The sequence below is a fragment of the Sturnira hondurensis genome, unplaced genomic scaffold, assembly GCF_014824575.4.
Source record: "Sturnira hondurensis isolate 20B ecotype Veracruz unplaced genomic scaffold, ASM1482457v3 Scaffold0012488, whole genome shotgun sequence".
Lineage (NCBI taxonomy): Eukaryota > Metazoa > Chordata > Mammalia > Chiroptera > Phyllostomidae > Sturnira > Sturnira hondurensis.
In genome coordinates this window covers 694,232-720,883 of record NW_028085119.1, presented here as the reverse complement: position 1 = coordinate 720,883, position 26,652 = coordinate 694,232, and the positions used below count along the sequence as shown (strand labels likewise).

At 45.7% G+C, this 26,652-nt stretch overlaps 1 long non-coding RNA gene across 1 annotated transcript; it reads right to left on the bottom strand.

Moving 5' to 3' along the window:
• Positions 1-10,053: 10,053 nt before the first annotated feature.
• Positions 10,054-25,849, bottom strand: LOC118997102 (uncharacterized). The gene is made up of 3 exons (XR_005068609.1): positions 25,635-25,849; positions 23,841-23,842; positions 10,054-10,064 (listed from the first exon to the last, which is right to left on the bottom strand). It is a non-coding gene; the product is annotated as an uncharacterized LOC118997102 (long non-coding RNA).
• Between the last annotated feature and the right edge of the window lie 803 nt (positions 25,850-26,652).

Below are 26,652 nucleotides of genomic sequence, written 5' to 3'. Positions count from 1 at the left end.
AGGAGGGGGCAGGAGAAGCAGAGAGGAGGAGTAAAAAAGACAAAGTGGTTTTTTTGTTGCAAAGTGATAGACTATCACAGGAACAGAAGTCTGCTCACTGACCTCGGTCTAAAGTCTTCTACCCAGAACACTTGTTAAGTAGACCAAGAATTGGTTCTCGTTTTTCTATCGATTTCTGGAGATAATACTACAGAAGTCAATGAAAGTACTTTGATGTCGCCAAAATTGCTCCGGAGATCTTCAGCTCTTGAAAGAGAATTCCAGGCACAGCTATCATCCGGCTGTGAGAGACTTTCAGCTGTAAAGCAGAGCTGGTGCCAATGGGCAGATGTGACAGCTGCCACGTTGGAGCGGACGATGGATAAGGACTGAGATTAGCTCAGAGGGTACATTTTTGGTGAAAGCTACGTTAAAGGAAAAGTCCCTTCTCTCGTTAGGACACTCCAGAATTCCCTCTTGGCTTAGTTCCCCCGTAGGCCCCGGGACCAGATGTGGTGCCAACTGGTGGGAGAATCCCATGACGCAGGTTTTGCATCTAGTTCAGCCTTGGAAGGCTCTTCAGGTTCCAGCTCAGCTTAGAGAGCCAACGCCCTACAATCAGCACTGAAAACTTCCAGTCTTCACGCAACAGGTTGGGAACAAAGTTACCACTTGACTCTTTCCCCACCCTATTCAGTTGTACATCAGGCAACTAACACACTTGACGACTCTCCCTGGCGCCAGGGATAGTCATCAACAAGGGGCCTTGACTAATGTGTGAAAAGTGAGAAGATCCTGTAGGGTTAAAAACGTGGACTTGGGAGTCCAAAAAAATTTACGATCCCCCACTAATCCAGCTAATGACCTAGCTCCTGGGAGCCTCGATTTCTTTGCCTGTGCCATGCGGGACTTCTCTCACATGGGTTCTCAGGTAAGGCTCTTAGAACCAGGCCTTGCATATTCTAAATGCACAAGAAATAACTGCATTTGCATGCTTGCTACTATTATTCATTTGAAAGAATAATGGGAAGGAATTTTAGCCCAAACAAAGTTGATTCCAAATCTTCTCTGGGCAGTCGAATCCCCCAACACTGAAGTCAAGGGTCCCTCAACAGTGCATGATTGTGGTCAACACAGACTGGGTGGTTTTGCCCCTTCCATCCACTTTTCACAAAATCTCCAGATATTATTTAAAAGTAAAACATTACCATGCCACTTCCTGCTCCCACCTTCAGCATTCTGGGGGGAAAAGGCCTCCAAGTCTCCCCGTAGGAGCCCCTGCAGACCCCTGGCCTTGGTCCCCCAGAATTCTGTAGCTCTCACTCACCACCAGAGCCACGCCAGGCTCCTGTGCTGAGTTCTGATCGAGGGAACCACTTGCACGGCTTGCAGAGGCCAGATCCCTCTGGCAGTGCCCTCTCCCTCTTCTCTCCCTCCCCTTGTCAGCTTGGGGCCCTGCTGCTTGACTTGAAGACTCATCCCAAATGCAGTCTCCTCTGAATCCTTGTCTCAGATCCAGCCAGTCACTCTCTCCATCATGTTGGATCCTGACGTTGCTCTCAGGCTGTGCTTATCTCATGGCATTGTGGGTGGTCTCTGTCCTGTTCCCTTCCCCGGGGGCCCATCTTGTTGACCTCTCTGCAGAACCCAGGGCCCGATAACAGAAAGTGCTCAGCAAGTCAGTTGAATGAGAAGCAGGACCCATGCCTTAACCTTCCCTCCCATCGTGCCCTATACGTAGGAACCAAGCTCCTGCCAGCCCTGAGCACCGGCTGTGCGTCCCCGGCCCCAGCTGCTCAGGCCCTCCCTGGGTCTGGGACATCCATTCCCGATTCCCCTGCCCGTCCAGCTCCTATCCATCTTTGGAGCCCTGGACAGATGTGCTGCCATGTGAATATTGCTCAGTCCTCCTTGTGATGTGTCTGCTTCCCCTGACCATCTCTGGGCCCCTAAGGGTAGGGGCTAGGTCTTCCAGCTCTGGCGTCCTAGTCAGGTGCCTGCAACATGGGATTTACTCCCTAAGTGTCTGCTGAGTTTACAAATGAGAGATATATGTACACTTAATAACCTCATTCTTCACTCATGACTCATTGGCTACTGGTACTTTAGTCGCCTTTGCATATCTTAGACTTCTCAAAATTTTAGTATCCGTTCCGGGGGCTGAAGATTTAATAGCCCTTTCACAAATATTTTTGGTTACATAAGGATTTCCTTAATGTTGTACGTTACAGCTTATATTTTGCCATCCTTAAATGCATTAAAGTTAAGCCCAAAGTGAGAGACAAATGCTTCCCCTAAACTTCCACATAAAGGCTTTCCCTGAGAAACAGTACCGTAACTGTAACCGTCAGAGAAACGGATGCACGTGAGAGCCGGCAGTGCTGCTGGGTGGAGGGAAGTGGCTGGGCACTAGGGGTCCCTCTCTCCTTGTGCTCCAGTGACCCTGCCCAGGGGCCGGCTTCACTGGCTTCTGACTTGCAACGAAAAGTGAGGAGCAAAGGCAATTTGAACCAGTGAATTCTTTGTGGAGAAGCAAATTAGGTCCTACACATCAGGCCTGCACTGCCCGGCCCTGGCCAGAGCCACAGGAAAAGAGCTCTTCTCTTCCCCCAACTCCTGGCCCCAGCTCAGTTCTATTTTGTTTATATATGGCTCTTCAGTTAACCGTGGGACTTTATTCAGATCCTTTTATCTCACCCTCATCTGGGAGGCAGGCTGGGTCTGGCTGCTGGTTTTGTGCGGAAGTATCACCGTGGGGAATGAGCAAGGGATGGTTCCTCTGAGGGGCGTGTCCGGTGACGAGGCTGAAACAGTGGAGTCACAAGATTGATGTCTTTTACTCAAGGGAAAGCTGTCCACAGAGGGGAGAGCACGGCGCCTCACAGGCAGGGGGGACTCCTCCCGAGGATTTTGGGAAGAGCGGCTTTTATGGAGCGCTGGAAGCAGCAACTCAGAAACGGGCAGGGCGGACTGGGAGGCTGGGATTTCCTCGTAAGGCCAGCAGGCCCTGCTTCTGGGGTCATGTGAGTGAGCGGAGGCTCAGCTGGGGGGCTGTGATGATTGTGGGTCAGGTCTCCTTGACTGGTGTTCCCTCTAGGTGCAAGCTGACTTAGGTTTAGATTTGTGACAGGGCTGGGCCCCTGGGTGGCCTCCATGAAGTCAGTGCCCATATGTGAATTCACTCCATCAGGCGTGAAGAATATGAGAATAAACTCGAGGACACCAGGGTCCTGTGGCTCAGGCTGTGCCTTGTCCAGCATGAGCTTTTCCTCCCAGGGGCCGGGGCCCCTCGCAGCCATGAAGCACCCTTGTTCTTCACATGCCACTAGCAAGTGCTGGAGAGGAAAACCTCGGTGGTCATGTTCAGTTTTTTTCATTAAGGGTCAATAACTCATAAGAAATAAATAGGGGATCATGTGAAAAAGCTAACCATTGCTTATGAAATGAGAAACAGAAACTTTAACTCATGTTCGGAAATAAAGAACAGAAGGATGACTTTCAAGGAACGAAGCTCCAGCGTTTTGCTGTGGTGGCGCTGGAGTCTCAGAGAAGACAGCGGGAGGAGAAAGTGTAGCTGTGGCCTCATTGTTGATACAGCATGTGCCACCTTTCCAGGACTGATCTTGTGTGAACTGCCTTGTTGCTGAGGCAGCATCACAGGCCCCGCAGAGAGCCTGTCCTCCTGCTCCTGCACCAGAGGGGCCTCCAGCCCTTCCCCAGTGAGTGCCCACCCCAGGGCACCCCGTGTGCCTGCAGGTGCACGGAGACAGCCCAGGGTACCCTGCAGAGCCACAACTGGGTGGGGGTCCGTGCTGGCCCCGGAAAGGGCTTGAGCTCTGGGACTTGGACGGGGAGGGGACATCCTCTCAGCTTAGCGAGTGTCCCTGTCCACCTAGGTGCTCACCTGGGGAAGGACCAGCTCAGGGCCCTGGCGGGGGCCCTGGTTACCCAGGTATAAGGCGATACCGGGTTATCTGAAGGTTTCCATTCCTGGTTCCTTTGTCTTCTGGTTCCATGTGCAGTGGTCCCCTGAGCTGGAGCCTTCCCAACTCAGGACCAAGGAATATCCTGCAGCTGATGTAACCAAAGTTGCCTTGTTCATATCCAGTGGCTGAGTCCTCTGGGGTTTTTGTCAAATCCACTGGCTTTGATCTTGTCACAGAATATGAGTAGCAAAGGAAATTTGACCCAGCAAGTGCTTGGTCAAGGTGGGCTTTCTTCTGCTGGAGACTTGGGACCCGGTTTGGAAGTGGTAGAAAACTGTACAAGTTACCAGGCAATTCTATAGTCACTGGTGCCCTGACTTGTTCCAATGTGATGTCTGACTGGTTGCAGAATGGGTTACATTGAGAGATGAGATCACACACATCAGGGGGCAAGTGGCTTTTACCACCATGGTCCAAACAATGACTTGAGAGTGTGAAGGGCCAAAGAATAAGGGAGGGGGTGTGCCACAGACACACCCTCACATCGGGAATGGTGCTCTTGACATTTCCGACACCTCTGTTTCAGAAGCCGAACTTCATTCGGACTCCGGATAGGTTTGCCAGCCTGGAACTCTCCTTGGGGTCTGGCCGAGCCTCTTAGCTGGCTATGACCTGGCCATAGATTGGGAGGAAGTTACTGTGTTTTACGTGTTATCGGCAATTCTGGGCCCCCTACAGCAGTGAAGTGACTCAGAAAATTCTCACTGCTTTTATTCTCTGCAGAGAGATACCTCTCAGAGATGCCTGCAATTTACAAATCAATGAGTGGGAACACATGTGAATGGCTTAAAACTTTGGGGGAAGAAAACTCAAAACCCAACGTTGGTGTTAGTTTAGGGACGGGTAGTGCACAACCCCGGACCCAGAGTGAGCTGAATTCCCCGGCATCTTGTGCTTTGTTTGGTGATGAAAGTGTCCGACTCGCTCTGAGGTGCACAGATTCTGAAATGGAACCCAATTAACCTTTAGCAGTATTTCAGTGGGGAGGCCGGAAAGCGCATTTGTTTTACCTAATTCCTCAGTCGTCATGATGCCAATAGATGATAGCGCATTGAGGGACCTAATCGTTACTGCGTTTTTATAGCCTGGCAATTAACTTCTCCACTTTACTGCAGCCCAGGAGGGGGGCTGGGGTCTCCAGGCAGGGCACTCCCTCACCCTGAGGTGCCCAGAAACCGCCCTCCCACCCCGTGGTCTCCTCGCCGTGGGACTACCGCAAAAACAACAGTCAAAGTTTTGTAAGAAGGATGTCTGTTTCCAAACATAACAGTCGCTTTCTAATGTCAAATGCGTTTCTTTGGAAGGTGTAGTAGAGCCTCTGTTGTGCCAGTAACTAGAAAGTATCTGGGAGATTGGGGTAGGCTGGCTATAAAGTGTTGTGTAGCAAATGGCCCCCAAACTCCAGTGGCCTAGAGAACCACATTCACTTATGATCACTGCTTTGGTTTGCTAGGGCTGCCGTAACAAGGTACACAGACAGCTTCAAAAGCAGAAATGTATTTTCTCAGGGTTCTGGAGCCGGAAGTTGGAGATCAAGGTGTGGGCCGGTGGGTTTCTCCGGAGGCCTCTCTCCTCGGTTCGTATGAGGCTGGCTGTGCTGCACTCGGTCTTTCCTCTGTGGGTGTCTGTGCCCTCGTCTCCTCTCTGGGTAAGGACACCAGTCACACTGGAGTGGAGCCCACCTATCGACCTCACTGTAACTTAGTCACCACTTTAAATGCCCTCTCTTTAAATATAGTCACACTTCAACATATGAATTTGAGGGGACACGATTCAGCCCATTATGGGCATCAATGTGCAGTTGGGACAAAGGTCAGCGGGACGACTGGGTTCTGCTCCACAGCACCTGGGCCTCAGCTGGGATGACTGGGCAGCAGAGGCCACCTACACAGCTTCTCTGTCTCCTTTGTCTCTCCACCCATGTGCCGTCTCTAGTGCTGGCAGCTTCAGGGCAGCTGTGCTTCCTCCAGGCTGGGTCAGGGCCTTTGCGACCCAGCCTGGGAAGTCATCATTGTGAACCCCCATTATTCTGCGGGTCACACAGGGCAGCCTCAATTCAGTGTCCTTCCTGCTCCTGGCGCTGCCATCGCCTTCCTGCCTCTCCCAGCCTTGTTCAGACAAGTCCCACCACTCCCCTCGAGTCTCACTGCTCCTACCGGCTCTGGGATGCTTTGATTCCTCAGTGCTTCTGTACACACTTTGGTCAGTTCAGCCAACATTTCTAGAACAGCCATCACAGGCCAGACAGCTATTTTCTGTCTTTGAGAAGCTCGAGGTCCAGGACCCACAAACAGAGTTTTAACGTGTTAGTGAAATGCTGCCGAGGACGGGAGGTGAATCAGAAAAGGGTCTGTGGCTGCTTCACCATCCAGACCCCTAGGGCTGTGTGTGGAGTGAGCCGGGGCCAGCTCTGACTGAGGCCCTGAGGAGTGGAGTGTGGACTACCGGGGACCATGCAGCTGGGGTTCTGGAGTGAGAGGTGCAGGTGTGAGGTGGTGACTGTGGACTCAAGTGGGGCCAGAGGTGGGGCCATCCGAGGACTTGGGAGCCAAGGTAGGGTCCTGAAGGGACAGGAAACTGTTCTGCATTCATACACATTGCTCTGAGGGCTGCGTAGAGGGGTTGGAGCGGGGAGGTCAGGAGCCCAGAAATCTCTTGGGAGGCTCTCGTGAGAGTCCAGGTCATCAAGAGTCTGACCTAGGGCCGTGATCAGAGCAAGGAGGAGGAGGGGAATATTTGAGAAATATTTCTTGCTGAAATTACCAGGGCTCAGCTGCCGGTGTGGGGGTGAGTGGTGGTAGGAGGGTGCGTGAGTGAGTGTTGGGGGCGGATTCTCGGGTGCTGCTGTTTTGCCCACTTCCAGCCAATGTTCTCTCTTTGTCCTTCCCACTACTGCTGCCATCTTCTCAAGCTTCCTTCTCTTTCTGATAGAGTCCTCTGGCCAGTTGGCCATGCTCTCCCCTTCAGTGGGACCTCCCCTCCACAGGCCACCCATCCCAATTCAACTGAGAAGAGAGGCCGATCCCCTTACCAGGAAGTCCTTCTTTCCCCAACTGCCCACTAGTTCAATGAGCCCCTAGGTGCTTCCCTTCTGCTTTAATTTTAGTTTACAACTATTTACGTTACATTTGTGTGTCTATGAATAAAAATACTTATTTTAATAGAGAGATTCATTCCAAGTGGTTTATTATTTCCTTGGATGGTTTGTTGATTTTTAAAAAATAACCTTTTATTTTGGAAGACTGTTAGATTTGCAGAAAAGTTGCAAAGCCGGTACAGAGAGCCCCCCCAGCCGTTTCAGTTTTCTGTAGTGGTATCGCCCCACATTAGCACTGTCCGCGCCGAGAAAACAACACTGGTACGTGGCTGGTAACTGGACACCTGGGTTTATTTGGATTTCACCTGTTTCGCCTTTATTGCTTTTTCTCTGTTCTATTTTCCAGGTAATCTAGGGTCCCACATTGCTCTCAGTTGTGGGGTTCCTCTGTCTCCTCTCATCTGGGACCATTTGTCAGTCTTTGTTTCTGATGATCTTGAGAGTTTAAGGAGTACTGGTCAGGTATTTGGCAGAAAGGCCCTCAATTTGGGTTTGTCTAAGTTGTGGATCTTTGGGAGAAAGGCTGCAGAGATGAAGTCCCTTCTTATCCCCTCGTACCAGAGGCACGTGACTTCCTCAAGGCAGCGTGGATGAGGTGGACCCCACCCCTGTGACTGGGTGCTGTTAGCCAGGTGTCTCCACTGTAGAATTACTCTTTCAACTCTTGTTCTGGTCTAATCTTTTGGAAGTGATACAAGGCATGACTTTTAACCAGCAGGATGTCTTTTTGTCCTTCCGTCCCCTGGACGTCGGTGCTGAGCTTGGTGATGGGTGTCACTTCAGCATTCGCGCTCCTAAGGGCAATCACAGCCTCTGCGGAGCTCCAGTCGATCACAGACGAGCACTGAGTCACGGGCGGTTCTGTCCTCCACGGGAGGCGAGACTGCAGGAGGCGCAGATGGCAAACCTCGTGCTTAGAACCCGTTTCCCATCCCGGCTTCCCCACTGGGCATTGTGTGACCTAGAACTCAACCTCTCTGGTCAGTTTCCTTTCCTTTGAGATAAGATTTCTATAAGCCTCAAGGGCACCTGAACTGGGGTTTGAAACTGAAGAGCCAGATTCACTATTTGGGGCACTATCTGAACTGGGGGGATATTCTTCATTCTCCATCCCTACCGAAGGAGAAGCCGTTCGGGGGCAGAACTAATTTTTTAAAACTATTTCTTAGTTGTTGCTATATGGAAACCTGTATTTTCTTCTCTTTAAGACACCCTCATGTTAACCTGCCTTACATTTTGTCTTAGAATATTTTGCCTTCATGTTTCTCCTAAATGACATGAAGGATCTCTGTGGTTTGGGTTGGTCACGTGATCTGGATGTAAAGAAGGGTCCCCAGACCCAAATGTTTACCTGAATGTGGTAAGATGACAGGAGCTCTCTGAGAGGAAATAGAAGGAAGCTTCCTGGACCAGTGTTGAGAGTGAAGGTTCTGGAGGAACGCCCATGAGCCCTGAATCTCCGGTGCCTGTTCTCCTCGCCTCTTGCTCACAGGATGTGGTCTGCACGTGTCAGGTTTGCTTCTTCAAGGCCAAGTCTTGGTCAGAATGTCCACGTGGCTGTGCACATCCATGGTTCCCAGGAAGTCCCGCCGACATCATATCGACAAAACCTCTTTGGAACGCTGGGGGCCAGATTGGTTTCAACCTTTAACTGACCCAAGGATCCCGGAGGACTCCAGTTACAGAGTAAAGAGCCCTGGAAGGGGGAGTGTGGCCACTTGGCAAGGTTTTCAGGAGGATTAAATGGGGCTTATTTCAATTCTCTGAAGGGCCTGTTACCTGGTAAGTGATAACCAAAGTTCTTTTCTTTCCCCTTCTGGTCTTATGATAATCTGGGGTCTTAAAATATATTCTTTTTTAAAAATAAGATTTTTAAAGTAGCAACCTCACTTCCTTAGCAATTTCAGAGTTTAGACAAAGTTTATAACTGTTTAGACACAGTTTTGCAGGGTCAGGCCAACACAATCCTCCCAAAGGAATCTGCAAACCGACTTGTGAAAAATCCTTTTCTTCATTACAGCAACTGTATTTTTTCGGTCAGGTGGAAAACAAGTCACAAGAAAGTATATAAAATGGTCCCCAAAGAAATGATAAAATCCATAGAGAAGGATGTCAGGAGGCTATTCTGACTGCCAATGAAAAAGAATAAACACTACAGTCTGTCCTGAATCCAAAGCTTAGCTTTTGGAAAATAAAGATTTATGATCTGGGTGTAAATGGTGATGAATCACTTGGCGATACATGTTTTCTGGCCCAATGTGTCAAAAGTAACGAGCCGTAGTGTGTCCCAGAGTTCATCTGGTTGTAAGCTTTCCCTATAAAATATGGAATAGATGGAACACAATTTGTCTGAGTCTCTGCACAACTCTCTTCCAATTACTGTGCTTCTGTCCCTGTCATCAGTGAAAACAAATGGTCTGATAATTACAGCTTCAGATACAGTCTCGCAGCCTGTGTTTCCCTGGCTGTTGCCAGCCTCCGTGTCTAACGGGGTCACGTTATGAGTCATAACTCAGATTTTATTGTCTCCTACTAATGCCCCCTGGCTCCTCTGTCCCCCCCCCTTCCCGTGACCTCCATTCAGTGCCAGGCTCTCCCAACACACCTCAGGAACACCTTGGGGCATGCCTCACTTGCCCCTGAATAAAGCTGCTCCTTGGGGCACTGTCCCTATTCAGGGCATGCAATGTCCCCCTGGGCACATCTGATATCCCATTATTTTTCCTGGGCCTTATGGTCTTCCACTGATACCAAGACATCTGTCTCTTGGCACTGCTCCTAATTCACTGGGCCACTCCTGGTACCAAGCTGTGTACCAAGGTCTGTGGCCAGGTGGGGGAGAACCAACGCCTCTCTCTCTGTTACTCTATGTTGTGAGTGCATGTGTAATCATTCGTGCTTGCACCATGAAGTTTTGCAACGATATGAATGAAATAGCCAGTCTGATTTTGTGTACATCCTTCTTTCTCCGTCAGACCCTAGTAAGAGCCAGTGTGCCCTTCCTATGAACCCTGCTCGCCATGCCTGGCTCCCTTCCCCCTAGAACGAGTTCTCTCCCAGGAAACACCAGTGCTGGCGCCAGTAGCACGTCTGTCCCACCCCTTTGCCAGACAAGCCCAACAGATATCCCAGCTGAAGCTCAAGCTGGGACCTGCATTTCATTTTATTTCAATGAAATATTTGTAGTCTTTTTGCAAAGGTTTTCATGATTAACACCAGTCCCATCTTGGAAGGAGGAGAAAAGAGCCCTGTGGAATTGGGGCATCATGGCACTTCTCTTGGTGGGCCCCCAGGACGTGCCTAATGATAGTTTGAAACCTTGACCCTGGCTGTGTTGCTTGATTTGTCCAGTAGCCAGCGGACCCCATCCATTCTCTTCTCTCTCCAGCTGGCTCTGTTAGGGGTGCCGTCTGCATCCTAGGAAAGCCACTATGAACCATTTTAGGTGTAATGCTCCTTCCTACAGGGAGTTCTGAAGAAATGTGAGGAGGGAATACCTACCTGACATATTCTGATTTATATTGCTCTCTAGTCAATTTTGTTTTCATGTCTAACAAGAGAAAAAATATATAAAATGGATAACGAAATTGAGATAAAATATTCTAGGAAATTAAAAACAAAACAAAATAAACCATTGAGCCAGGCCAGGGTACCTTTCTTATAATCTTTAGTCACCTGCTCTGGAAATGAACTTGAAGCAGAGATCAAAAATGGAGAAAACATTTGCACCAAAACAGACTGATTCCTGTTTCTTTCCAAAGGCTGGGCACTGTTCCAGGGGTTCTGCACACACTGTCTGTCTTCTTCCAGGATGACTTCATGTCAATCTGTTGGCTTTCAAGAGCCACGAAGGACACAAGTCCAGGTCACAGATGGCTGGCCTGTGAGTCATGCCTCCAGTTCCAAGATCTCACTGTGTGGAAGATTGATGGGCGCTTCGGGAAGACTGCACTTCACCTTCCCAGAGGTTACCATGGAACTAGATAAACCAAGCGGAGATTACTTTTTTGAAAATTTCATGAACCATGCTCTTATAGCTATAACAGAGATTTGAGAAAAAGTACCCAGAATCCCAGTTCTCAACAAATAACTATTTTATTTTTTCTGTACTTATTCACTTAAAATATAAAAAGCAAAAAACAAGCAAACCTCATAAATGTATAAAGCAAAAGTGGTTGAGACTTTGAGTGAATGAATGCATTAAATTGACTTAACACACATATAAATAAAGCTATGTGGGTAAAAAGCTATAGTGATATTAGATCACCCTTATTTATCCAAAAGGATTGAAGAAAACAAAATCAGAAAAATCTTTACTATTTCTTACACATCCTGCCTGAGTCTCCTTTTGCCTCAGAGAAAGAAGGATCTTAGATCATTTTGTTTTAAAGAAAAGCAATCAGTTTCTTACCTGTTAAGAACTTATTTTCTGATTATAAAATTAACATATACCTAAGATAGAAAATCAGTAAAAATAACAAAAAATCAAAATCACTTGTAATCTCTCCAGTAGGCCTGACAGTACTGTTTTGTTGATTTTTAATGGTGTTTGTTCTGTGCGCGTGCTTTATAAACTGAATTTGGGCTCTACTGATGCTTCTCTTCTGCTCTTTTCATTCATTCCCGTTTCCATGGCATTTCCTCAGCGCCACGAAACATCATTGGAAGGCATCATTTTAAATAGCCGCAAAATAGTTCATCGCAAACAGAGTTCTATTGCTGGACATTTGATTCCAACATTTGTTATCATAAATACCCCTTCGGTGGACAAGTTTGTGTATTGATCCTTGCTTGAGTTTCAGATAAATTCTGTAGGGAAGAAGCTTAGAAGACAATCTGCTCTTAGCTTGAACGTTGACAGGCTTTGTTGTCGCTTTTTACAATGTTTCTATTCTTTTTCTTACAGTTTGATGGTTATCATAGGTTTCGCAACAGTCTTTGCCTAATTAATAACTGATGCTTTTAGCTCTTCTTGGAGAAAACAAGGTCCTTACAACACTTTTCTAAATTTAACCTTTTTCCAACGTATATGTGATCACTGCTGTATATATTTTTTAAATTTTATATCCCACAGAACTTTTTTGCTTGTTTTTAGAAGTCAAAAATGATAAATTTTTACTCACATACTTAACTTTTTCTTTTTTAAAATACATTTTATTGATTATACTATTACGGTTGTCCCATTTTTTCCTCCCCTTTATTCTCCTGTGCCCTCTAACCCCCTCCCCCCATCATTTCCGCACCTAGGTCATACCCATGTGTCATACACATAAGTTCTTTAGCTTCTCTGCTTCCCATACTATTCTTAAACTCCCCCTGTCTATTTTTTACCTACTATTTATGCTTCTTATTTCCTGTACATTTCTCTCCATTCTCTTCCCTTCCCCTCCCTGCTGAAAACCCTCCATGTGATCTCCATTTCTGTGATTCTATTCCTGTTCTACTTGTTTGCTTAGTTTGTTTTCTCAGGTTCAGCTGTTGATACTTGTGAGTTTGTTGTAAGTTTAGTGTTCTTATTTTTGATCTACTTCTTTTTCTTAGCTAAGTCCCTTTAACATTCCATATAACAAGGGCTGGGTGATGATGAACTCCTTGAACTTGACCTTATCTGGGAAGCACTTTATCTGCCCTTCCATTGTAAATGATAGCTTTGCTGGATAGAGCAATCTTGGATGTAGGTCCTTGCCTTTCATGACTTGGAAGACTTCTATCCAGCCCCTTCTTGCCTGTAAGACCTCTTTTGAGAAATCAGCTGATAGTCTAATGGGCACTCCTTTGTAAGTAACTGTCTCCTTTTCTCTTGCTGTTTTTAAGATTCTCTCCTTATCTTTAATCTTGAGTAATGTAATTATGATGTGCCTTGGTGTGTGCTTCCTTGGGCCCAACTTTTTTGGAACTTTCTGAGCTTCCTGGACTTCCTGGAAGTCTATTTCCTTTGCCAGATTGGGGAAGTTCTCCTTCATTATGTTTTCAAATAAGTTTTCAATTTCTTGCTCTTTCTCTTCTCCTTCTGGCACCTGTACGATTTGGATGTTGGAGCATTTAAAGTTGTCCTGGAGGTTCCTAAGCCTCTCCTCATATTTTTGAATTCTTGTTTCTTCATTTTGTTCTGGTTGAATGTTTAGTTCTTCCTTTTCCAAATCATTGATTTGAGTCCTGATTTCCTTCCTGTCACTGTTGGTTCCCTTTACATTTTTCTTTATTTCACTTTTCATAGCCTTTACTTCTTCCTCTTATTTTGTGACTATACTCAACTATTTCTGTGAGCATCCTGACTACCAGTGTTTTGAACTCTGCATCTGATAGGTTGGCTATCTTTTCATTGCTTAGTTGTGTTTTTTCTGGAGCTTTGATCTGCTCTTTCATTTGGGCCATGTTCCCTGCCCCCCCCCCCCCAAGCCTGTTATGTAGGAAGAGGTGGAGTCTTAGGAATCCACCAGGGCGGGGCAATACACATCACTGTCACTGTGTTGTGGTGCTGTATGTGGGGGAGGGGTCTGAGAAGGAACAATGCTGCTTGCGGAGCTCTTGGCCAGCTTTCAATCACTTCCCCTCCTATCCACAATCAAATTGGGCCCTTCTGGTGCTGATTCCCAGGTGGGTGGTTTTGTGCACGTGTTCTAGAACCCTGTGGGTCTGTCCGACGAACTCCCCTTTGAAGCTGGGAGTTTCTCCTCTGCTGCAACCCCCACAAGTTTTTTCAGTCAGAGGTTTTGAGGCTTTACTCCCCCACACTGGAACTGTGGGTTGCATGGTCTGTCTTACTCCGCAGTTGTTCTTCCTGTTTCATCCACAGGCCAATGTGGGACTGCCCCAGTCTGCCAGCCTCCACCTCTTCTGCCCTGGTCCTCCAGCAACCGCCTTGCTGCGAGTCCTCTCTGCTCCACCGCCCATCTCTGCCTCTCCTACGGGTCTGTATGAACATTTCTTCTTTAACGCCATGGTTGTCAGACTTCCATACAGGTCGATTTTCTGGCAGTTCTGGTGATTTTTTGTTTTTAAATTTGTCGTTCTTTTTGTTGTCCAAGGAGGCGAAGTGTATCTACCTACACCTCCATCTTGGCTGGAAGTCTAATATAGAATCTTATAGGTATGTTTCTCTTGTCTGATATTTCTACTCAGTTTTATTCAGGTTGCCTTATATATTCATATGCTGGGTTCATTTTTATAGTAAATTTATAAAATTATTTGTAGAAATAATAAGAGACCTAGGATGATTTCATTTTCCTTTGCTGGTAGGCTGGATGGCACTAACATCTAAGATTTCCTTAATACATTTTCAGGGACTGAGGTCATGAAGGAGCCTAAAAAGGCCCCCATTCCTCCAGGTTTAAAGACTACTCTAGGAAGTAGCTCCTTAAAGTCCTAACCAAAGAGGGCATTCACCAGGACTTCTTTTTTGTGGGACTCTAGACCTTAAACCACTTTATCAGTCAAAAGCAGTGCTCAGTCTTTCAGCTATATTCTTAGAAATTGGCAAATAGCTCTAGGAACAATCAGTCCTAAATATCAGCTGATTTCCCCAGAGCTCTGTTCTCTCCCAGGCCCTGGTCCCGTACTTCTCCACTGACTTGCTAGCTCTCTCCTCTCCCACCATGGCCCCTCTGCCTCCTTTTGAGTCCTAGAACAACACCTGAGGGGACACTGTGGACAAGCCGCCACACAACATCTGTTTCACTCTACCTGAACTAATTTATCCACTTATATCCTGAATTCTAAGGATTCTGTTATTTTTTTCTGCCTTAAAATTAAATCTAGTGAAATCCCATCCTTGTTGGCAATATCTTGATGCTTGTGTCTTTGTCAGGTCAGACTTGTCAGATCCGTTTTAAGTTATGTGGGAGATCTCTAGTAGGGCTGGGTCCGTTACCAGCTGTGTGTGCATGTGTGTGTGTGTGTGTGTGTGTGTGTGTTTTAAGAAAAGAATACTAGGTAACAACCAAGGATAACTAAAAGCAGAAAGTGTGAGCCCAATACCAAATCTTTGAATATTAAAGCCAGCTACCATCCTGGTTGATCTCAGTTCTGATGTGTTCCAAATTCCTACAACACCACTGTTTTATTTTTGTCCATGTCTATCAGTCACAACTGACTTTCAGATTAACAGAGAAATGAAGCATGCTTTCAAGAAAGGAAGGACATGAGCTCAAGTCTCTTTGCTGCTTTTCATCCCTGGGGCAGCATGACACATTTCCCAGAAAACCACACTGATGATATCATAGCTAGGCTTTCACAATTTTACAAATGTTAGGGCCCAAGAGTGCAGCATTGCCCGTGACATTAGGCTGGGCATGACCTGACTTCGTCTCTCACATACGACGAAATATCAGGCTGTCAATGGGAATGAAAAGAAAAAATTACAAGTTAGAGGAATCGCATTTTTTATTCTGCTTACTTTTCCTTAACGGTATACAGCAGGGTCCCACAGAAGTGAGACCAGCTTGAGTGTGGTTGGTAGGCTAATAATATGAATGTAATAATTGGTAGTTTTAACTTGGCCATTTCACGTAAAATGTCATATGGCGTGCTTGAGTGTGCTATTGTTATATTAGAGAATTAAATGGTTATGATTTTGTAATAAAATATTTTGTTATAGAATAGGGACATTATTTGTGCTGGACCATGTATATTCAGCAAGAAATGACAAAGTGGAAGCTGAGAGCACGTGGGGCTGGATGGAGAGGCCCAGCCACACCTGGGGCAGGCAGATGGGGTTATGTCTGAAGAATTGCCTTACTGTGGTCATCACTTTGCTCTCCCTGCTGCCTGGCACATTTGTTCCTGACCCGCCACAATTGTCTGGGGGAGGGTAGTGCTCAGTGCGGGCACGCCGTGCAGGGTGGAGGCAGCCCTACCCACGTGGTGATGGAAATAGACATCATGATGGAGTTTGTCCAGTGCTGCCCTTCATGTCTTCATTCCCAGGCCTAGAACTTGGCATCTTCTTCATATCCTGCTTTTCATCTTGTTCTCCATTAGTTCCTGACTAATTGTGGGTTGATTTAAATGTAATCCCTGTAGGGAGGGATATCCTGCAAATGTGTAGATGTCTAGTCCCCAGCTTCTGCTGCTGGCCCTGCAGGTGGGCACAATGCTACATGTTGGGGATGCAGAAGTGAACAAAATGCCCTCTGCTTCCTGGGAATTTACATTCTAGTGGGAATTCACAGTCTAGTGGAACTGATAACAAATGCACATGAAGGATGCAGTCAGTGCTATTTAAAAGCATAGCTGACTCCTAGGGAGAGGGCCTCGGGGGACCTGGCACTTTTCCTAGGGTGGTCAGGGAGGGACTCTGATAAAGCCACCTGTGAACAGAGACCTGAGGGAAGTGAGGGAGGCAGTGTGGGTATACCTGCAGGAAGAGTGTCCTGGTGAAGGGCTATGGCAGGACTGTGCTGGGAGAGGTCGAGGCCCTGCGAGGTAGCTGGTCCGACTGAAGCAGGATGGCTGGGGTAGCAGACAGGTTTAAGGAAGTCAGATGGCACAGTGCCTTGAAGGCCATTGTAAGGAATTTGAATTTTACAAAAGATGGACCTCCTTGGGAGGGGACTCATGGGATCCAATTGTGCTTTAACCTGCTCACTGTGGCTGCTGGCTGGGGAAGACACTGTCCAGGAAAGGGCAACAGTTGGCAGACCGAGTAGCTTATTCCATTAGTTCTCAAATGTTCTGACAATTAGAATCCAGTGAGTTTCTCTATTAGTCCCAAGGAATGTATTCTTTTCTTAAATCCTGCTTCTTACTGATTCTCTGGTTTCTGGGGATTGAACTCTTCTCTGGTTTCCTGGGCCTGAACACTCAATTTGCACACATTGCCAAGACTGTGGATAGAGGTGCACAATTTCCCTGTAGCTTCAGATTCCAGTATGAGTTGGTGTGGCATCGTGTATCAAGTCTTTATTTACAATTGTGATAATTTGTTCGTTGTGGATATGTTTTTAGAAACTTAGTTCCTTAAAAAAATATTGCACTAAAATATTATTTATCTTGATTTCTATGTGTTTCAGCACCCTATTATGTTTTGCACCTGAAATGACTACATGCTTCCCCCTAATTCCAATCCTGATGGAGTTGGGGGTCAATGAGAAGCTGGGATAGCAGCCCAGGTGTGGGAGATGATGGCTTGGGCCCGGGGTGGATGTGGGGATGGAGAACACGTTGAAAAGTGTGAACGAGGATAACCATGTAGGGTGATGGCATTATGCTTTCTTGTTGCTATGAAGATAGTAATTTGGCTCTTGCTCTGCCTTCTTTGGAGGTGTGGAGTCAGGATGAAGTTTGACTTTGTTAGTATAGTTTTGTAAAAGCCCAGTTTTGGTACCACACATTCATTTGTCACTTTGGGCCAACTCTTTACACCCACAGAGCATCAATTTTCTGTTAACAGTTTGGATCTTGGAATAGAAAGAAAATATATTCTGCAGGCAGCTCTCCTTCACAGTCAGCCTATGCAGACCCAATAAATGTGGCACCAAACGCAGCTGATCGTAATCACATCAAGGAACTAATCCATTCCGTTAAAAAGACCTGCGTCATAAATAAACCAACAGCTTCTGTTGCCTTTCAGGATCCTGCTCCATCTGAGACCCACAAATGTGGCTGGGAACTCAGCCCATAGTGATTGCTACAAGCGTCTGATGAGTGATTTTTATTAAGTCTTCTAAATTTTAAATAGTGATAGGTGAGGGAATACAATAATGATACTCTGAGCATAGTTCCCGTGGATGTGATCATTCTGGCATGGATCGGGACATATTCTGGTGATGTTTCTTTTCCCTGTCTCATTAATTCTTTTGCTTTTTTCATTCCCCCTCTTTTTTTTAAAGGAAGCTTATTTTAGTTTAAATGACATTCTCCCATGGAAAGAGCATGTGCGAATTATCTTTTGTTAGAAATGAAAGGGCATGTCATGAATGCTTTTCCACCGTAGGGTTTCGAAGAATGCATTTACTCTTCTGGACAGAGAAATAATTGGCTCTGAATTAACTACGCAGTGAAGAGGTCCATGTAATTTTTGTAGCAAAGATCCTCAGGTACTTGAACTTTCTGGCATGGCTAAGGCAGGGCTGCCAGGCTTCCTTCTCTCTCTGGGAGCCATATAGTGACATGGGACATATTTAGAATCCTAAGAGAGTGCCAAATTTGGGGGCCACAATGGCAGTTACCAAATAGGTAGAGACCTTTTTATTTCATCCCTCTGCATTCATTTGGGATCCAATTTTGCAGCTAACAACCATAAATACCCCAAGTAATGTGTCTTAGGAGAACTGGTGATATTAAGTGCCTCTCTTTATTGCCTTTATTCAACAACCATTTGTCCCAGGCTTGTAATGTGCCCTGTGTGGTGATAGAGCTGGGTGGTGGGGCTGAAGGCGCGATCCCTAAAGGAGTGTTTTATTAAACACCTGTGGATTTAAAATCTCAGGGTGCATTTTTTGTGTGCATCTATTAGACTGTGCTTTATAGAGAGAATCCTGGGGTTCTGGATGGCAGAGCAGTCCCTGTCTTGGGCAGCTCAGGCGGCTCAATAGAGTACCACAGACTGAGGCTGAAACAGCAGACACGCATTTCTCATGGTTGTGGAGGCTGGCAACCCGAGAGCAACACCCAGCAGATTTGGGCCCTGGTGATGGCCTGCAGAAGGCACGCAGTCATCTTGCTGTATGCTCACGTGACGTCATCTTTGTGTGTGAGAAGAGAGAGAGGAATCTCTTTGTCTTTTCTTCTATAAGGGTACTCATTCCACCATGGGGGGACCCACCCATCTATTTTTCCCCAAAGGCCCCACTTCCAAATACCATCACATTGGGTGTTAGGGTCTCAACATATGAATTTAAGAGGACACATTCAGTCCATAATGGTCTCCCTTGGAGAGGAAACCAGCCCAGCAAACCCCTTGAAGGGAGGTATGGCTGATTCCTGCCTGGACTCGGAAGAACCTAAAGAATGGAGGCAGAATTACTCTGTGAGCAAACTCCTGCTTTTCTCTGCCCCTCCGATCCCTGCCCTGAGCAGGCCTGTGGAAAACTTCCAATCACAAGGAGAGGAGATTTATTTGGGGGCTTGCTTCCAGGCCTAGACCTGCTGATGGCTGGAGTTTTCCCTCCCCCTGTTTAGTTGGGGTGCACTGGGCCACTCTGTGCTCAGAGGGGACAGATGTCAGCTACTCACTAATGTCTCTAAACTTCCACTCAATCTAAGCTTACTGTTTCTTTATTTGTAAATCCTTTTACTTCTTTTTCTTCTGTTGTATTTCCAAAAGGAAAGAGTTATCCGTTATGTATTAGAAGGAAGAAAGGCTTGCAGAAATGAGGCTACCCACCCCCTACCAAAGCAGCAGGAACTCCTGGATCCTCGCCCGGCAGTTCACCCTCCTGCTGCCCCTCCTGGCGCCCGTCTCCTAGACAGGCCTCTCAGCTGCCTTCATTTGTCTTCCTAAGTCCTGAATGGGCCTGTGGCCATGTGACCAGCATCCTTCAGAACAATGGGATTCTTGCTCTCTCCTAGCAGCTGTCCTGCTCCCTCCCTCTCCTTTCCCAGAAGGCTTCCGAGAGCATCTCTATATGCCAGAAGGAGGAATTCCAGATGTTTGCCTGCATTAGTATGTGGTTCAATTTTAAAAGCCTTATCTATGCATATGGCTGCATTCTATTCAGGCTCCCTCTCAAGCCCTCATTGACAACAACAGACTCAGTGGCTGGAGGACTTGCAGGGATGCCTGGTGGTCCAGGCCCAGTCCTCATCGCTTTTCCCCCTCCCTTCCAGCCTGCCCCAGGCTGAGGCTTTGGCTCGGGATATGGTTAGTGCCTTGTTCGCAGGCACATGGCAGAGGCTGTGGCAAAGCCTGGCCAGGGGAACTCAGTGCCTTGGTTTTAAATTCACTTCTCTTTTCACCTCATGACATAGAAAGTAGCTTAAAACACTGGGAAGTATGTCAGGCCAGTGACCAAGAGGCCTGACTACGTGTCCCAGCTTGGTCACTGACTCGCTGTGGGGTCCCGGGCAGCTTCTCTGGCCTGAGTTTCCTTTAGAACCGTGATGATCAGCAGAGGCCAAGGTATTCCTGTTCCTTGACCCCCACTGGCTGCAGAAGCCTCCAGAATGCCGCTAGTGACTAGACCCAGGCACGCTCAAATCCTATGTCCAGCCTCTCCTCATATAAAATGAGGGATGAAATATATCACCTGCTTTCTGCATTTTTTACAGCAGAATTCTTTCTTCTGGTGACATCAGAGGTGGAAACCCCACATACAAGTACAGTCCCTCATTATTCATGGAGTCTGCAAATCGCCCGTTTGCTGTAATTTATTTGTAAACCAAAATCAATATTCATGGTTAGTCATTCACAGATATGCGCAGACTGATGAATATTTAAACGGCCGCATGTGCTCATCCCAGCTGATGTCGAACAGGGCTGTGCCTTTTAGTTTCAACCCCACTGAGAGAGGACCAGAGGATGGAGACGGATGGTCAGCAGCAGGCAGTGTCAGGAGCTCAAGCCATAGGGCTGGCCGACCGGGCTGGGATCCCAGCTCTGGCCCCTGTTAGCGGGGCGGCCTTGGCAAGTCACTTAACATGCTGAACCTTGTTTTCTCTTTTGTAAAAATAGAAAAATAGAATCTACAGGATGAGCTTATTTTTAGGATTTAAAATTGCAGTCTGTGTGAGATGTATGGGCATGTGCACACTTCCCCAGGAAACAATGGTTCGGGATTCACCCGTTCAGCCCGGACAGTGTGGATCAGGTGGCTGCTGTCATCCTGGGAGATGAAAGGTTGCCAGTTTGATTCCCTGTCAGGGCACATGTCTGAGGTGTGGGTTTGGTCCCTGGCTGGGGCCGGAGTAAGAGGCAATTGATCGATGTTTCTCTCTCACATCTATGTTTTCTTCCCTCTCTTTCTTCCTCCTTTCCCCTTTCTCTAAAAATAAATAAAATCTTTAAAAAAAGCACTCATGAATTCAGAGTTTGCGGGACTTTATGGAACATGATTACTGCAAATAACCAGGGTCAATTGTAAACCAGATGCTGAGTTGGCCTGGAGCCCTATCCGATGACCTTTCTCAGTCTGGAAGGGACAGTGGGGGAGCCTAGCCCAGCAAGGCCTGTCCATGTGACCCTAAGGAGCCCCGCTATGACTGTCATGCCCGGTGGGCTGGAGCCCTTTGGCCTGAGGGGGAAACTCCCCAGGTTCTGCCAGGGAGGCAGACTGCTGGACTTGAGGGTCACAGAGGCTTGTCTGTTCCTGGAGGAGACTTCCCACAGCTCTCTCAGGGAGGTCTCGGCAGAATCAAAGGACCCACTTCTGCTCATGTGGTCAGGATATCAGATCCAGAAACTCCTCTGCACTTGGCTTTCTTTTCTGTTTCCTTTCCTGGAATGAAGCATGACCATCTGAGCATTAAATGTCACAGTATGTGTGTCTGTGTGTACATGCCTGAGCCTGTGCACATGTTTACATGTTTATTTGTATGTGAATGCATGTTTGTGCATGAGCAAATGGATGGTTGTGCAAATGTGAATGTATGTATGCATGCGTGTTGGTGCACATGTGCATGCTTGTGTGCATGTGCACACACACATTACATGTATATCTGCATATGCACATGTGCTTGCTTGCATGTCTGAATGTACACCCTGTGTATACATCTATGTTATGTTATTTGTGTTTCTGTGCACACAAAGGTTTCTGCACATCTTTGTGTATGCATGTGTTTATACATGTGTGCCATATGTATTGTGTTTCTATATGTACCCATTTGCATATGTGTGTTTATGTGTGTCTCTGTGTGTGCATTTGTGTATGTGTACATGTGCTAATGTTGGTATGTTGGTGTATGCACACATATGTGTGTCTATTGGAAGTGGAGTTTATGATTTGAGGAGCAAAGACACCAGCACAAGTGGTGATTTTAAAGGCCGAAGAGATATGAATTTCCTCACTGAGAGCTTAAATGGCTGGAGCAGACTTCAAAGATGTCAAAATCCTTTCCTATCTCAGCATTTGAACCACAGCCCAGATGGTGTCTTCAGTATAATAAAAAAAGACAGATTCCCTCTCTCCCTTTTCTTTTAAATCATCACCAGAAGATATGTTTTTTATTGATTTTAGAGAGAGGAAGGAAGAGAGAGAATGAGAAACATTGACTGGCTACCTCCCATTCCCACCCCAACCAAGGCTTAAACCCACAACCTAGGTATGTGTCTGGACTGATAATCAAACCCACAACCTTTCAGTGTATGAGGTGATGTTCCATCCCACTGAGCCACCTGGCCAGGTCCCCGTCCCTCACTTTTATCACTCTTCTTCTCTCTTCACCCTGCACCTCTCTCCCTTTCCTGCCCTGCTTCTTCTATGACAGTCCCCTCTCCTGCCCAGGTTGTGACTGGATTTCTTCGCTGATAACCGTTTGTGGCTTCAGAGTAAGCTCTTGCTACACACCCCTGCCCTGTGCTCAGCCTCACTCTCCCATTTCATTTATAGAGAAGGGACACCTTCACTCACCCCCAGTGGCCTGGTGGGGGTCATGGGCCAGTGGCACTGGCTTCTCCCTTTCCTCCAGGCCTCTTGGAACCATCGCTCAAAGCTGACCGCACAGGAGAAAGCAGGCGGCCCAAGGGCAAAGCAGGAAAACAGGCAGAGGCAGCCTCCTCAAATGGGCGGACACCTGTGTCAGCACTGGTGTGGAAGGACATACAGGGCCTTGGGCTCCGATGTTCGTTCATTCATTTTTAACATGACAGATGGGCTACAAGAGGGTCTAAAACTTAGGTGCCATATTAGAGAGTAGATTAAAACGCTGTTGCCCCTTTAATACTCATTCATTTGCTCATTTGTTTATTTGTGATAGATAATGACTGAGTGCCTACTATGTGCCACGCACTGTTGTAAGTGGTCAGGCTCCTGAACTCTTCCCTGACTCAGTCACTCCAAAATTGCTGACTGGCTTTGGAGAGAGGGACTGCATGTTTGGGATCAACAAAACACTATAACATTTGGGGTCCAGATGAATTGTTAGGAACCCCCCACCCCCAACTTATGTCTCCCTCCTGCTTTCAGCAACCTTCAAGGTCAGGAGGAGTCCCTGGCTGCCAGGGCCTCAGGTGTGGTGGGCAGTCACCCTTGTTGGGAAGGGGCCAGGCTGACTGTCTCCACATCCTCTATGCTCCGGCCAGAGGCACTCAACTTGTTTTGTTAGTAATTTTCAGGACTTTATTGTGCAAACAGTTTTATAAGGTTTTTTGTTTGTTGGTTTTGTTTCATTTTAAAGGTTGAAAACCCACTCTCCTGCTTTCTCGGCTTCAGATTTGGGAGGAGAGCCAAAGTCTAACCAATGGCAGCATGTGTGGTTTCTACCCATTCGCTTCCCTGGGGGAAGGGGCAATAGTTTCCATAGAGACCCCTTCATATATTTAAAGTTGTCTTGTATAAGATGTGTCATTAGATACACCTCTCCTTTCTCTCATAGTTGTAGTAACAATGGACAAAACAATGACTGCCATTTCTAGAAGAAAGAAGCAAGAGTTTAGAGCTCAAATGTGAGTATATTTCAATGGATGGTTTCTGTGTGAAAATGGAGCAGATTGCAAGAAGGTATTTTTTTTGTATAGCATACTCACATTATTTTTTAAAAGTTCATATAGATCTGGGCCTTTGACATATCAATAATTAAACAGGATAATCAAATAAATATTACAGCAATCACCCCTCTCCTTCCTTTTCCACACGGGCACTTTGACATGTTGTGCTGTTGGAATGGCCGACAAATCTATTTACCGCTGAAAAATAAACTGCTTTTCTAACCCAAAGGGACACACACATAGTGTCCTTCTTATAAGGAAACCTGAAATATATACTTTGATTAAGGGAAAATGTCAACAAGGGGACATATTTGGCTTTCCTCCTGACTGATGCCTGTAGCCTTAAAGCAAAGGTTGAGAGCATGAGAAATTACAAGCCGTCTACGGAAAATGCCCCGAGCCCCACAGCACTTTGTAACGCAGTCTGCCAAGGGTACACGTTGTACGGAAGCAAAATTTACCAACAGATCTGAATTCCATGGCTCCTTATTTCCTTCCTCATTAAAAGTATTTGTTTGTTAACTTAAAAATTATTATAATATGATTCAGATATAAAAAGATTTATGTTAGAATCTATGTTTAAGGTATGAAGGATCATTTGGGTGTCAGAATATGTTCCCCATCAAAAGCTCTGAAGATGTTTTTATGTAAAATTTTTAAAGTTTTGCTTTTTATAATTAATTCTCCATTTTACCTGGAATTCATTTTTATTGAATGAATAGAAGTACAGGTCAAACATTATTTCCCAAATGGATAACAAATATGCCCCCATCATTTTTGAGTAACCCATTCTTTCCCCATAATACAATGTCTGGGCTTTCTTTGATATTGCATTGACTTAAAGACGTCCCTCCCACTCACACCCAGGCACCGAGTGTGAGGTTTACTATCAAATGCCTCAGTTCATGACACATCGTTGTTACCGGTTCACACAAGCTCCTCTCCTGTCTACCCTCTCTGTCTCTTCCTCCTCCTCCCTCCCCTTCCTTTCCTTTTACTTCCATTGCCTGCTCTTGTTTGCCTCCCTTCCCCACAGGCCATCTTTCTAAACAACATAATGTATACCTTTTTGCTTTTGTTTGTAAATATTTTATCAAAATATATTTTTATATATGTGTGTATGTACATACACATACACATATAACTAGCTTTATTGAGCTACCATTGACAATAAGATTTACCCTTTTGAAGTGTACAGTTCATTGAGTGTCAGCAAATGCGTATAACCATGTAACCACCAAGATGATCAAGGCACAGAATATTTCCATCACCCCAAACAGTTACTCTGTGGGTCTTTGTATACAGTCTTTTTCTTCTTCCCCCAGTTGCCCCTGGCAACAAGTGATTTGCTTCTATCTCTCTATTTTTTTCGGAATTAAATATAAATGTCATAATATTGTAGTCTAGTGTATCTGACTTTTCTACTTGGTATAATGCTCTTGAGATTGACCCATGTTGTCATCTGTGTCCCTAATTCGTTCCTTTTCATTGCTTAGTAGGATTCCATGTATAGACTTATCACTATTTGTTTATTCATTCACTGACTGACGTCTGAGCTGTTTCCAGTTTTGGTATTGTGAATAAAACAGCTATCATTATTAGGCACAAGAGTTTAGGTGGGCATATTTTAGGTAAATATGGATTTCTTGGTTACATGATAAATATATATTTAACTTGATTAAAAAATTATCAGTGTTTTCCAAAGTAGTTGCATAATGTAAATTTTCACCAGCAAAGAATGAGAATTCTGGTTTCTTGGCATTCTCCCCAATAAAAATATTGTTGGCCTTTGAAATTTTGCCATTCTACTGGTTATGTTGTGGTATCATCTTGTATTTCAATTTGTATTTCCTTAATGACTAGTAATGTTGAATTTTCTCTCATGAGCTGTTTACAATTCTTATTTTTATATTTATTTACCTTTAATACCATATTTTTATTGTGTTTTTTTCCATTACCATTTAGGATGTGAGGGCGATCTGGCTGCGACATCTGTCACCCCATTGATTGCCAGGGTTGATTCGGCTGATCTGGCTGGCTAGGCGGGTGTCCCCTTCCTCCCTCACCGATCCATGTGCATCCCTCCCGGAGCTGCGTGCTCGGTTGAAGAGGACGACCTTCCCAACTAGAGGAGAGGACCGGTCTTCAGTCAAGGGTATACGAGTAGCTGCTCTCCCCTGCTAGAACCTCCAAACAAGCTCTCAAGGTCCATTACCATTTATTTCCCTTATATTCTCTTCCACCTCCATCCACCCTGCTCCCTGCTCCCGTCACCACACTGTTGTCCATGCTCGTAAGTCCTTCTTCATTTTTGCTCCATCTTAGGCTGGTAAGGTTAAAATCTGTTGCTTTTCTTGTTTTTGTTTTTATGTTTATTTCCTTTTCCTTATTAAATTGTAAAAGTTCACTCTACTTCTACTAAAAGTCCTTAATCAGTCCTTAATCAGGAAGTAAATTGCAAATATATTCTCCCAGGATGTGATTTGCCTTTTCATTTTCTAACAGTGTCTTTCAAAGGGCAAAAATTTACAGTTCTGATTTATCAAATCACATTACCAAATTTTTCTTTGATGTTAATTTTTCTGTGCCCTGAGGATTTTTTAAAACATAAGTTCACAAATAGGTTTTGTTATGTTTTCTTCAAGAAGTTTTATACTTTAAGCTCTCACATTTAGATCTTTGATCTATTTTGAGTTATTTTTTTATGGTGTGAGGTTGACTTTTAATTTTTTTTAATTTTTACTTTTTATCAAAGAGCTTTATAGGTTAAATTTTAAATGCAGCCTGCTGGGATTCTGAGATTGCATTATGTATGTAGATCAATTCAGAAAGAATCAACATCTTAATAGCATTGGGTCTTCCTGTTCATGAAATGGTATATATCTTCATTTATTTGGGTTTACATTTTTTTTTCTCATCAGAGTTGTCCAGTTTTCCATGTGTTCACTTCCTAATGGTTTGTTAATTATATGTGGAGATGCAATTGATTTTTGTTGCTGGTCTTATAT